A 13,702-nucleotide genomic window follows, 5' to 3' on the forward strand; every position below is an offset into this window, starting at 1 on the left:
ACAATTGAGAGAGTCTTTTACTGAACCTGGAGGTAGATAAGCAGCTGGTAAGCCCCAGCACTCTCCTGTCTCCACCCACTACTTGGTGAGGGACACTGAGGTTACAGCTGGTTTTGCATTGGCTTCACATGGGCCCCAGGGCTTTGCACTCAGGCCCTCCTTCATGTTCTTAGCTGCTTAGCAATTTCTACAATCTCAGCACCTAAGATGATGTCTACTGAACAAAATACAGTTTAAATTAAGACGTATTTCTCAATGATGATTTTGAATATAAAAACTGAGGGAGAAATAAGAAAACCCAGAATCCCATTTCTCATATTTGAGAAGTATAATTGTTTTTAAAAATATTTCCTCACAGTATTTTTCTTTATATAGTTTAAGCCATAGTACATATCCTATTATCCACTATCCCACCGCATTCAGGATCACACTAAAAGCCTGTTGTATCTTAATGGTCATGTATTAATGCCTGGCAGAATTATCATTACATATTTGAACCCCAGAATAACCTTGTGTGATTGCAAAACCCATTACCACCAAATGACAAATAAGGGAAATGAAAGTCATGAAGGTTAAATGTCCTTATTGCTTATGTCCAAGTTTTTCATCAAGTGTTGGCATGGCTCATTTTCTCTAACATCACTGTTTAAAAGTTTCTTTAATAAGTGATCTGTTCATGTTCTCATAAAACATGTCACTCGTCATCACCATTCCTTTATTCTACTGATCCTAAATTCTCCTTTTCTGCTACTTAAATCATTTCCTCGAGACTCCGATTCTTTTGATTGATAAATCTAAATATTATCAAACACACTTATTTCCCTCCTAAAGTATACTTACATCTCAGTATCTTCACCATCCATTCACACTGAACAGAAGTCTCTGTTTCTGTAAATCTAATACTTGTATATGGAGTATACAGTCTAACTCAATATCTATTTCTCCTTTGTAAGCCCACCATTTGTAATGATACTTTCTTATCATCTATTTAGGACCATATGGGTATTAAGAACTATGCTTAACTCACCTTGAACTTCCATTTTCTTTTTTTATTAATTTATTTTTTACATTCCAATCCCAGGTCCCTCTCTATCCTATCCTATCTCTCCCCCCACTCCCCCTACCTCCCATCTTCTCCTTTAAGAGGATAAGGCCTCCCCTAGGAAGTCTACTAAGTCTGTCCCATCATCTCATGAGGCAGGACCAAGGCACCTCTCCACCCCCCACACACACACACACACTCCTGTGTCTAGGTTGAACAAGGTATCTCTCCATATAGGCTCCACTAGGTCAGTTTGTGCATTAGTGTTAGATCTTGGACCCATTCATATATTATCCCAGTTCACACCATTGTCACCTATATTATGGGAGTCTAGTTCAGTCTTATGTAGGTTCCCCATTTGTCAGACCTGAGTCAGTGATCTCTCACTAGCTTGGGTCAGCTGATTCTGTTGGTTTCCCCATCATGGTCTTGACTCCTTTATTCATATTATCACTCCTCCATCACTTCAGTTGTACTCCAGGAGCTTAGCCCAATAGTTAGTTGTGAATTCTGCATCTGCTCCCATCTGTTTCTAGAAGAGGGTTCCACCTTCTCTGTGGTTGTAGATTGTAGGCTAGGTACCTTTTGCTTTATGTCTGGCATCCACTTAGAGTGAGTACATACTGTATTTGTCTTTCTGTTTTTGGGTTACCTCACTCAGAATGTTTTTATCTAGTTTTGTCCATTTGCCTGAGAATTTTAGGATGTCATTGTTTCTTACCGCTGAGTAGTAAAAACACCATGTTTTCTTTATCCATTCTTCAGTTGAGGATCATCTAGGTTGTTTCTAAGATCTGGCTATTATAAATAATGTTGCTATGAACATAGATGAGCAAATGTCCTTGTGGTGTGAATGTGCCTCCTTTATGTATATGCCCAGCAGGGTCTTGAGGTAGATTGATCCCTAATTTTCTGAGATATTGCCATACTGATTTCCACAGTGGCTGTACAAGTTTGTACTCCCACCAGCAATGGAGGAGTTGAACTTCCCTTTTCAACCATGCCTACATGTCTATAACCACTAAGGAATATCTCATTCAACAAATATTTATGTGAAACCTTTGTGCCATGAACTTTTCCACATCCTGAGGATATAGCATACGAACAAAACAAACAATATCCCTTTTTATCTCCAACTTTCCACTCTTGTGAGCTGAGAAAAAAACGAAAAATTATATCATAACATGACAAACATAGAAACAGAGCAAGCTATGCCAATTCTCAATACAGTTAAATAAGTTAAGTGTTAAGACAAGCTTGAAACAGCGGCAGCTAACCGAGTTGTTTATAGCTGAGTTGGAATTGACTGTGTACAGAGGAAGACAATCATGTCCAGTGGCCGGATACGGGTACAGAAGAGAAGACTGTGGTAACGGTGAATGGTTACAGCTCAAAAACCATAACTTACTTCATTTATGTAAATGTTCCTAGTTCTATGGCAGATGCATTAAGTGTCAAACCAATTTGACCTTGGCCCTGCCAGAAGCACATTTTTCCCTAGACTATAACATTTTAGTTATCCAGTAAGAATTTTTAAAGATTTCCACAAAGGTGATCTTGTTAGCCAGTTGTTGACAGTAACCAAGCCAAAATAAATCTCTTCAAAATACACTACAGATATAAGCATTGTATCTCTGGCACATGTGACAGGGGGTAGGTGGGTGGGTGGGGTGCCAGTTAACTTCTTCCCCTACTTTCAAAATAAAAAGGGGATACTGTTTCATCCTTGATTTTTATTTGACATGCTGCCATTTTAATATAAGTGTGTCAACCAGATGACCAGATAGTTAAGCATAAGCTAGCTCATGCAGATTAGGGGTTATTTCTCATTTAAATAATTTTATGAGCCCCCCTCTGAAAGTTGGCATATGCTAATGAAATAGTTTTTGTTTGTTTGTTTGTTTGTTTGTTTGTTTGTTTTGTTTTGGAGGGGGTTTCAAGGCAGGGTTTCTCTGTGTAACAGCCCTAGCTGTCTTGGAACTATCTCTGTAGACCAGGCTGGCTTTGAACTCACAGAGATCCCTCTGCCTTTGCCTCTCAAGTACTAGGCTTAAAGGTGAGCTCTGCCACCGCCTGGCTGAAATAGTTTTCTTAGAAACCATAAACATTTAAGAATTAAGTTTTGGTGAATGAGGAATTTATTTTCTCATCATATTTTAGAACTCAATTTTAAGTTTCAAGGTAATTGAGTATAGTTGGGGGTTGAACAGATTTAACCTTACAAGAAACTTGGCTTCTTTGATGTGATTTGCAGAGCTTATGGAGACATATTCATAGCCGTGTTTGGCAGTAGAGTCTAACCACGTGCCCTGTGGAGATTTCAGCCCCTCTGTGTGCACTGAAGGACAAATGGGGTAGGGAGGGATTCCAGTGAAGGTTCCTTTACAGGAAGACATGGATATATGCACAGGAATAATTTGAGTTAAGAAAAGAGTCACGAATGGAAGTGAGAGATGGCCTTAGAATCAGCCAAGTTGTTTTGACAGTTATTTCTCGGATCCTAATGGGCCCTTTCCTACAGAGCTATGCTTCTGTTTCAGGAGTAAAAGATGATGGCCAACATGAGGAGCACACACCAAGCTCTCCATGAGTCTAAAGCACAAGCTGTCAATACTCTAAGAAAATGGGACATAGTTCTACCACATTAGTGGATCCTGGTCATCAGCAGCTGTAGAAGCCAGCTGTGCATCAAGATTTATACCTAGGAAAGGGACAGCAATGAACAAGGCATGGGGACACTCTTAGGGGCAGCAAACATTTCCAGGAGAACAATGTTCAAGGTCCCAGGGGATATTCTGTTCTCACAGAGTGCAAACTCAGTGCCTAGGCACCCACACTCCCCTGTGATATATGGCTGAACTACAGATATACTGTGCTAGTAATCACTGTTTTGTATATTATTTCTTAGGTGATGTAAGAAAACCTACTCTGTGAATCTTAAACAATTTAATGATTTCTAGCAATCTACAGGATTTGTTTTTAAAACATTAAGGGCTGGAGAAATGGCTCAGACATTAAAAACACTTGTTATTCTTACAGAGGTCCTGGGTTAAATTTCTAATACTCATATAGGGTGGCTTATAACCACCTGGAACTCCAGTTCCAGAGGATCTTATATCGTATATAGAGATATATATGCTCAGGCACACACACACACACACACACACACACACACACACACACACACACACACACTATTAACATTAAGAAAAATCATCATCATAACTAACATTCCCAAAATGTCCAAAATAAAAGGTTTGAGAATGCAAAATGTAGCACATTAACTAGATGGAATTTGGCACTGTTATTTAAGACTATCTTATAGTCCTCACAATTACTGTATAGTCCTCACAATCACAGTAATTGTGAGGACTATAAGGTAGAATGGAAATGCTCAATTAAAAATATAGTAAAATGACTTTCAGAATTAAAGTGTTCAAAATGTATACAGAATATTAACATAGTAAGTTGAGGTTGCCTCCCTTCTAGGTTTCTCAAAGTGCATTATAATATTCTTGAAATAAGTAAAGATCAGGTTAAAACAAAACAGGTATTTTCCCTTCCAACTCATACTAGTAGGAAGACACACAAAGTCTGTTTTCTTCAGCTTTGATTGTTTCATATTTTCATCACACCCTTGAAAATATCATAGATAAATGTAAAGAACAATTCTGCTTCACTGGAGTGACTTTGATTCTTAATTGTATGTGTGATTTAAGAATCATATTTCTGGAAATAAATGTTATCATATTCAAAAGACAATGGGTATAAATGTTTTTCATATTTTCAATACCTGCATGACAATTCTTCAGTTCTTTGGAAGTCTATATAATATTTCTCTGTGAAAGCTTAGTTATATTCATATGATCTGTGGTTTACTCTGGCCACAACTGTCCATAACACAAAACTGATGGATTTATTCACACATGTGTTTACTAAGAATACTTATCTCATTTGTTAACTTTTTATTTAGTCAACAAACATTTATCAAATGCTTACTACATAATTCACACCACTCTTAGTATTGGTGGGCCTGTATCTCAGTTACTTCTCTATTGCTGTGAAGAGACACCATGACTAAAGCAACTTATAAAAAGAGGTATTTGATTGTGGGTTTACATACAATCTCTGAGGGTGAGTCTATGACCATCATGATGGGTAACATGGCAGCAGACAGGCAGGCATGGTGCTGGAGCTAGCAGAGCTAACATCTGACCCAATAGGGCCACGCTGCCTCTTAATCCCTTCCTAAACAGTTCCACCAATAAGGCAGAAAGTATTCAAATCTATGAGCTATTCTCATTCAAACCACCACAGATGATGATAGTGAAACACCTTCTCTTTTATAAGTTTCTCACAACACCCCAAAGCTCTGAAAAACATCTGCGACTTCTACCAACTAGGACTCTCGGGAGTAGAGAACCAGGCTCCCCTCTCCTGATACAGTGGTATCCTGTGCCCACAGAGCTGGAGATTTGGGTCTTCCAGCCTACATAATGTTGGTCCCTCTTTAAAGGAGATATTTTTCCTCTTCACATACCAGCATAATTCTGCAGGAACGGACTAGCATGAATCTGATAACTCAGTGTTCAGCCTACTTGCTCATCTGTGTTACATTCCGTAACTCAGAGGATTGTGAGTCACACAAAAGAAGCAAGTACCGGAAGGAAAGGAGACTGAGACTTACCTGCTGTGCCCCATGGGCACAAGTTTCTTACCTTCTCACAGACTCAAACTTTTAATCTCTGAATAGAAATTCTATTAATAAACTTTCTCATAACACAAAGTAATTGGAGATGCTTATTGATATAAATTTCTCGTTGTATATTTGTGGTTCTTAGATGATTGTCTCCTTATTTAAATGATTAAATTTATTTCAAAGCTTTTTTTTTAGAAGCAATTGTTTGAAAGTGTTTATAGAACATCTCATTGATTTTAGAGATTTAAGTGGTTAGTGTTAATTATCAATTTGACAGGATGTGGAATCACTTAGGAGGAAAGTGGAGGTCATTTATTCTCTGGGCATTCCTGTGGGGGACTGTCTTGATTAGTTTAATCTGGGGAACTGATTAGATAATGTGGGAAGACTCACCTTAACTGTGGGGGTGGGGCCATTCACTGAGCAGGGGCCCCAGACTATACAAAGGAGACAGGGAACTGGGCACAAGCACTTATCAGCCTCTGCTTCCTGACTGCAGATGTGATGTAACAGGGTGCTTCTTGCTCCTGCAGCCATTAATGACTGTACCTTGGACTGGGAACTGGAATGAAGTCTTTCTTTCTTGAGTTGCTTTTTTTTGGGGGGGGGCTGCATTATCACAGTAATGGGGAAAGAAAGTAAGAAATGAATCCCCCAAGAACAGAGGCAACTCTTAATACAGTTTCATGTTTTTCTTTAAGGAGTTAAAAGAAATCAAGTGCATGTATGTGCATGTACTCCAGTGCATGGGACAGAAGGAAGGCCAGGCAGATATCAACATCCTTAATTTGAAATGATAATTTATACATAAATAACCCTTTATTGTTCAAGCACTCTAGAAAGCCATTCCATTATGCTTTCATTGTGTTCCATTTATAATTTTTTTCACTTAGTGATGACAATTGTAGAATGCTTATGCTTGCAAATTCTGCTCTTTGACTTTGCTATCCAAACATAAGAGACTGTGTTCTCAGCCTTGGAGATCCTGACTTTCAGATATGAGGAGGTCTTCTTCCAAGATTCTTCTCTCTCCTAGTTTTCTGCTCTCCCCTGACCTTTCCTGCTCATATCTCCTGTATGCACAATCTCTGCTTTCAATCTTAAAGTTATTTTAAACATATCATTTGTCTTATGTGTTTTTAAATGTCAATGCTAGGGGCAGAAGAGCATTCTCTGTGGTTAAGCCATGCTTACTATTCTTACAGAGGACCCAAGTTCAGTTTCCAGCATCCATGATAACCACTTGCATCTACAGTTCCAGGGACTATGAGTCCCTTCTGGACTCTGAGAATACCTGCATGCACATAGTGCATATAGACCCACAGAGGCAAACACATAGACACAAATACAAATTATAAAATGTCAATGCTACAACAAATTGCTATGTAACAGGGCAATCTTATATAACATAAGCAGAAACTATGTTTGCTTAGGGAACTTTTTGATAACCTGCTGAGAAAATAAAAGTTGTAGAACAGAGACAATAGAAGCAAGGCTACTGTAGAGATAGCCTCAAGGACGGTAGAGCTAGTGAGAAGGGCATAGAAGAGAGGGAAAGAAGAGACAATTATAGAGTGATGCAGGTGAAATTTTATAAGAAGAGGGATGTCACACATGGTAGCTTAGTCTGTATTGGTGCCATTGGCCTGCCTTTTATCTTATATGGCTACAACAAAGAGTCACAAATGGAGGTAAACTGAATCAAGATTTTAGTCAACATAAAGCAACTAGCAGATGATCAGTGCTGGAGGAGACAGTCTCACTGGGTTTCTTGTCCTTATGCTTACATTATAGTGGATATATTGGGTTCCTGTGGCTACTGCAGAAGACAATGGCTCAAAACTATAGAAACTTGTTCTGTAAGAAACTGACAGTCAGGCTGTCAGCAGTCTGTAACCTTCTTGAGACTCCAAGAAAGAATCTATTTCCTGATTCTTTTAGCTTCTGGGGACTAAGGACACACTTCAACTTGTTCCTGAATTGCCCTAATCTGTTGTCATGCTGTCACTCCTTGTTTTGTCATATCTGCTTCTGCATCTGTCTTATATGGATACTTATTGTTGGGCTTAGGGCCTTCCAGATAAAAATGGATGTTTTATTTCAAGAGCCATGACTTAATTGCACATGCAGATGCCTTTTACCACATAAGATAGCACGATAGCACTTAGTAAGTGGTTAGGACATGGACACTTTTTATTTCTTTTATAGGAATGACCACTAAGTCTATTTTTCTCTACTGCCTACATCTCTGACAAGTCACATTCATGCTACATGTAAAATGCATCATATTTCTCCAAAAGTTTCAGCTCATTCTCAACTAACTCTAGGCCCCAAATCTCACCTATTATCAACACTCTACAGTCACAAATTTATCATCCAAATCAGGTGTGAGTGGTGGTTGGGTATTATGTCGCAGAACAAAATTCCTTTTCATCTCTAAGCTTCCAAATTTACCAAATAAATGATCTACTTCCAACATATAATACGAGGCAGATGCAGGAAAGTTGATACCATTCCAAAAGACAGAAATCAGAGTAAAGGAGTCACCAGTCTCAAATTGCTTGACATGAGAAGGGAAGTTTTTATTAGATCTGAGAATAATTCTGTTATTCATGACTCTATCGCATGAACTATTGGCACCACAGGCCTTCCTACCCATTGCAGTGGTCTTGGGTCCTTGCTCTTCCTATTTCAAGTGGTAGCATTTCTAGTGGCACAGGGCCCTTAGAAACCTTTTAAACCCATAATACATATCACAGGGATCTGTGCCAATAGGTAAGCTCTCATTGGCACATCTTTCCTGGGTAACCCCTTCTGTGCTGGATTGTCTGGGTCATCAAGGATGATGATTCCTGGTTCTTCTTCAGTTTGCCTCTTTTCAAAGTTGCTATGTTAGTGAGGAAAAGACAGCCTTTGACTTCAGCATTATATCTGGAAGGTGACTCAGCTAAACAACCCAAGTTTAAGCTTCACAACTGTGTTTTCTGACAATATATAGGCATAGTTAGATCTAATGTTCTGCCACAGTACAAGGAAAGTCACATTTCCTCCAGTTTCCAATAAGGATGTTCCATAGTTCTTTCCAAGCCTGGAGGCAGCTTGAACATCTGTGCTTATATCCACATCCTCCCGTAGGTTCCCTACAGCCCAATCTTAAGGAGGCATTTTCACAATTGAGATTCCGTCCTCTAGGATGACTCTAGCATTAGCCAAATTGACATAAAAACTAGTCAGTACAGAAATAGATATAGGTTCTAGGGACTAAGTGGTGACTTATTTTTGAGGGTCACCATTCAAATCAATAAAACGGGTATGGGAAGAATGTGGAATCTTTGCTCTTTTTTCCACAGGGTTGGGCTTACATTGGACTACACTGGTGGATAATTATATCACCTCAGGACAAAGAATAGGCTTGCAAACCCTTGCAGTAAAAAGGCAAGTTCACAAGTTCATCCCCCCTTTCCTGTAGGACAATGCACTCCATGGGCAGATGTTCAGCTAGCCTTTTCATGCAAACACTACTAGACTAGCTGAGGAGTGTCAAGGGGTGCCTAGCTCAGGCCACTCATGCTATTTGCTAAGCTAGAGTAGTAACATCTTTTTCTGCTTTACAAATATTTGTTTACAGTGAATGTATATATCATGTATTAGGCAATTAAATAATGGAAATAGCATCACTCGCATGATCAGAAATAAACATCTAAATATATTATGCAGCCTCAGGGAACGCTGTGGGCTCCACTCAAAAGTCCTACAGAGAAGCTGGAGTTCCCAGTGTGAGTGAGTGCAATTAGAGACTGGGACTGTCAGGAAGTGACTCAAACTGAATGAGGCCATCACAGTGGAACTCTAACACAACATGACCAGTGTCCTCCCAAGAAGAGGAAGCAACATCAGGGTTCTTCTCTCTCTCTCTCTCTCTCTCTCTCTCTCTCTCTCTCTCTCTCTCTCTCTCTCTCTCTCTCTCACACACACACACACACACACACACACACACTCACACACAACACACACACACACACACACACACACACACACACACACACACACACACGAGGAAGGACCATGCAAAGACAAAAAAATAGATGGCCATTTTCAAGCATCTCAGTAGTTGTCCCCAAAGCATTTAGGATGCAGGCCTCCATCACTATTAGAGAATACATTTCTGTTAGTTAAGGTATTTTGTCCTCAGTATCTGTCATGCAGTGTTAGCAGACTAGAGAAGGGGAAGTTGAATTTTATCAGAAAATTTCAATTTATGGCTCCAGGTTTCAGAGATTCTGTCCATATAAGCACATATATAAATAAAAGGAAAGATATATATATATTCCAGATGTTTTAGAAAATATTCATATTTTAATGAAAAATTCATAGTGGTGTGTGCGTGTGCCTGTGCATGTGCGTGTGTGCTTGTGTGTGTGTGTGTGTGTGTGTGTGTGTGTGTGTGCGTGTGTGCGTGTGCGTGTGCGTGTGCGTGTGTGTGTGTGTGTGTGTGTGTGTGTGTGTGTGTGTGCGCGCGCGCGTGTGTGTGCGTGCGTGCAAGCATGTGTTTAGGGGAGCTAGCAGTGAGCAGGGGAGGAGAAAGAAAGAGAAGAGAAGCTTCATCAAGTCCTGGAGAATGGCTGCAGGCAGTCAGGTCATTTCAAGGCCTTTTCAAATTTTAACAATTCAAACTTGAAATGAGGAACCATCTCAAAAATCTCACTGTAATTGTTTCTTGCATTCATTTACTGTGACTTGGTGCCATCTAGCAACTCAATAGATTTTCTTCATTTTGAAAGGATGCAGGAGGGTGAGTTGCATTTGGCAGACTTGCTGTCTCCTGACAGTGAGCTGGAGACAGTGAAACAATAGTGCTGGCCCAAGAGTTTCTGTGAGAGCTCCTTGAAATCCCCGCACTGAAGTGATGGTCTATTTTCGACTTCTTCCTAAATGTAAGAGAGAAGGCCCTTTCCTATCTGGTCTTCCCACTATTTTTCTCCACCTCCTGCAGTTGGCAAGTCAGGGGTCTGTTATCTGGTGTGCTCATTATAAAGTGAACATCACAAACCTTCAGACAGTATATGGGGGGAAATAATAATTAAAATGAGAAGGGCTTGTTACATCTTGGCCCACAGGGAGCTTTACTAGAAAGTCTTTTTAGAAATAATTTTTCATACAATGTATTCTGATCACACTTTCCACCTCCCATACCCTCCCCTGAGATCCTCCAAACCTTGTACCGCACCCAGTTCCATAACCTATCTTTCACTACAGTCTTAAAAAAAAGTTTTGCTTTTTTTCAGATTATACTCGAATTTAACATTTCTCTCTTCCCTTTCCTGCAAACCCTACTATATACCCCACCCCTTCTCCTTCAAATTCATGGCCTCTATTTTCCACTAATTGTTATTATATGCATGTGTGTGTGTGTGTTTAGGAAGATCATCTATCTATCTACCTATCTATCTATCTATCTATCTATCTATCTATCTATCTATCTATCTATCTATCTATGTATCTACCTGTTCAGTCTGCATAATGTTACCTGTGTGTATATGTGTATGCTCTCAGGGCTGACTCTTTTGCATTGGATGATCAATGGGTGTGATCTTCCCTGGGGAAGACCACCTCTTTCTCTCCCAGCTTTCCTCAGTTGCCTGTGGTTCTTTGTGTAGAGTTGAAGCCTCATGGGCTTTTCTCCATCCACTTCCACATGCCTATTGGGGTCATTGGTGTTGAGGTCACATTTTGCATGGTCTTCCCTGGTCATCTGAGCCTTCCCTCACACACCTTTTTAGTATCTCCTTGCTGAGTCTTCAGTCCTCTGCAACTGTGTCTCACGAGGTAGCTTGCTTCAAAGCTGCATGCTCAATCCCCCTCTCACCCTAGACAGCCATTCTCAACCTTCTCAGTGCTGGGGTACTTTAATACATTTCCTCCAGTTGTGGTGACCCCCAACCATAAAATTATTTTTATGCTGCCTTGTAATTCTGCTACTGTTATGAATTATAATGGAAATATATCCGTGTTAACCTATGGTCTTAGGTGACTCTGTGAAAGTGTTGTTCGACCTACCAAGGGGTCAAAGCCCACAGTTTGAGAACCACTGTTCTAGAGCCTCTTTCCCCACCCACCTTAAGCTTACAAAGCTGATTCCCTGACTCCCCTGCACATCTGGCCTCAGTCTGTCCCCTTGCTCGCTGTGAGCTTTTTCCAGAGGGTCCTGAATTCACTCTCTCTGCATCCCAGCTACTCTCATCCATCTCAGAGACTCTCCTCTCACCACGTGTGGTAGATAGACTGCAGCATTCCCTCCAGTGATCCCCATCTTCTCACATGGATGCCTTTAGGTGAAAGTAGGATGCTCAACTTTATATAACACTTGCAAAGATTACAAGCAAAGGTAGAAGCAAATGTCATGATTAATACCTACCATCAATGTGAGGATCAGAAAGGCAACCCTCGTTCAGGCAGAAAATCAAATGAGACCTACGTCCACCCAACACCATGATTACAGCCTTCTACAAACCCCAGTGCAGACATGTCCAGACTCTGGACCCTCACAAACTCAGAAAAATGCATACTATTTCACATCAGCACAAGTGTGGCAATTTGTCATACCATAATGAATAACTAATACAGAATCGATATACAACACATCGCTCACATTTCCACCCAGCGCTTTTTGTCTTCTTCCTATATTTTGTTTATCTATTCACAATCAAATATAATTCCCATGTCATATGCTTTTATCCTCTGCCTTACCCATTAAAATATGTAAGGGGCGATACAGTATTTTGCAGGGGTTGAAGCTTCTAAAATTTGAGGAAGGTAAGTTCTTCAAATAAATAAAAATAATTTTGCTAGACAAATTTACAGACCAAATATTTATTTGGAATGAGAAAAGCAACCCCAAAAACAATTTTAAAAACTGACAGTAAAATACTGATTCCCCAAAAATATCTACAGTAATCTTTTATAATAGTTTATGGCTGCACATTTTTTATCACCTCTACAAATGACAGTTTTATAAAATAATTCTCTAAAGGCAAGAACATGATCCATTTCTTTCTTTTAGCATGGTGAATTTATACCAGCTAAGTATATCCACTTCCTCTGTATATTTTATTTTTAGTGTTTAGTCCTTCAATCATAGAGGAGTTAGGACATTTCAAGGCACCTTAACTTTTCTTTTATAGGAATTAATCCAGAACTCTAGACTACAAAATTTAATAATTGTTGTTGAAATATGTTGGAAGAGAGACAGTTGTCCTAATTTTTTAAAATTTATTAAAAGCATCAGGCTGTGTGAGTGTTTGGGGCAGGACATATACAGAGATATCCCTAAAACTTAATCTCTGCATGTTTTATACTCAGCCTGCTTTGTCCATAAGAGTAGGGACTATGCTTACTTTATTAGTAGAGACTATCAGCAGTAATTGTTGAATGAACAAAAACCAATTAACCAGATAACCTCTTTTTTTTAATTTTATTTTTTGTAATTAATTTTTTTAATTCAAATTAGGAACAAGTAACCAGTTAACTTCTAAACAATGAATTACCTATGTAGTAGTGAATGGGGCAACAAAGATCTGTTTAATAAAGAAATGACTCAGCATCTGACTGGTTCAAAGCTAGGGCTATGAATGTAGGCTGCTGAGCTGACATATTAATGGATGGATGGATTAGTATTACATGAATGACTACATGCCATATACTATTCTGTTTAAATAAAATCTATAAACACATGCATTAAAAGTATATACTGTGAATTCATATGTTCACACATTGTTTTCTATTTACAATTCTATAGAACTCGCTTTTCTTTTTATGTAGTTGCAGGAAAACCCAAGAAGATAGCTCACATTTGATGGTGGCAGAATGGCAGAATTATGACAAAGGTAAAAGTTAATTAATTTTTATGTAAAAAAATCATTAATGGAAAAAGGGCAATAGTATGCTGTGGTATCTAGGAGCTT

This window comes from Cricetulus griseus, chromosome 2 (genome assembly GCF_003668045.3).
Source record: "Cricetulus griseus strain 17A/GY chromosome 2, alternate assembly CriGri-PICRH-1.0, whole genome shotgun sequence".
Lineage (NCBI taxonomy): Eukaryota > Metazoa > Chordata > Mammalia > Rodentia > Cricetidae > Cricetulus > Cricetulus griseus.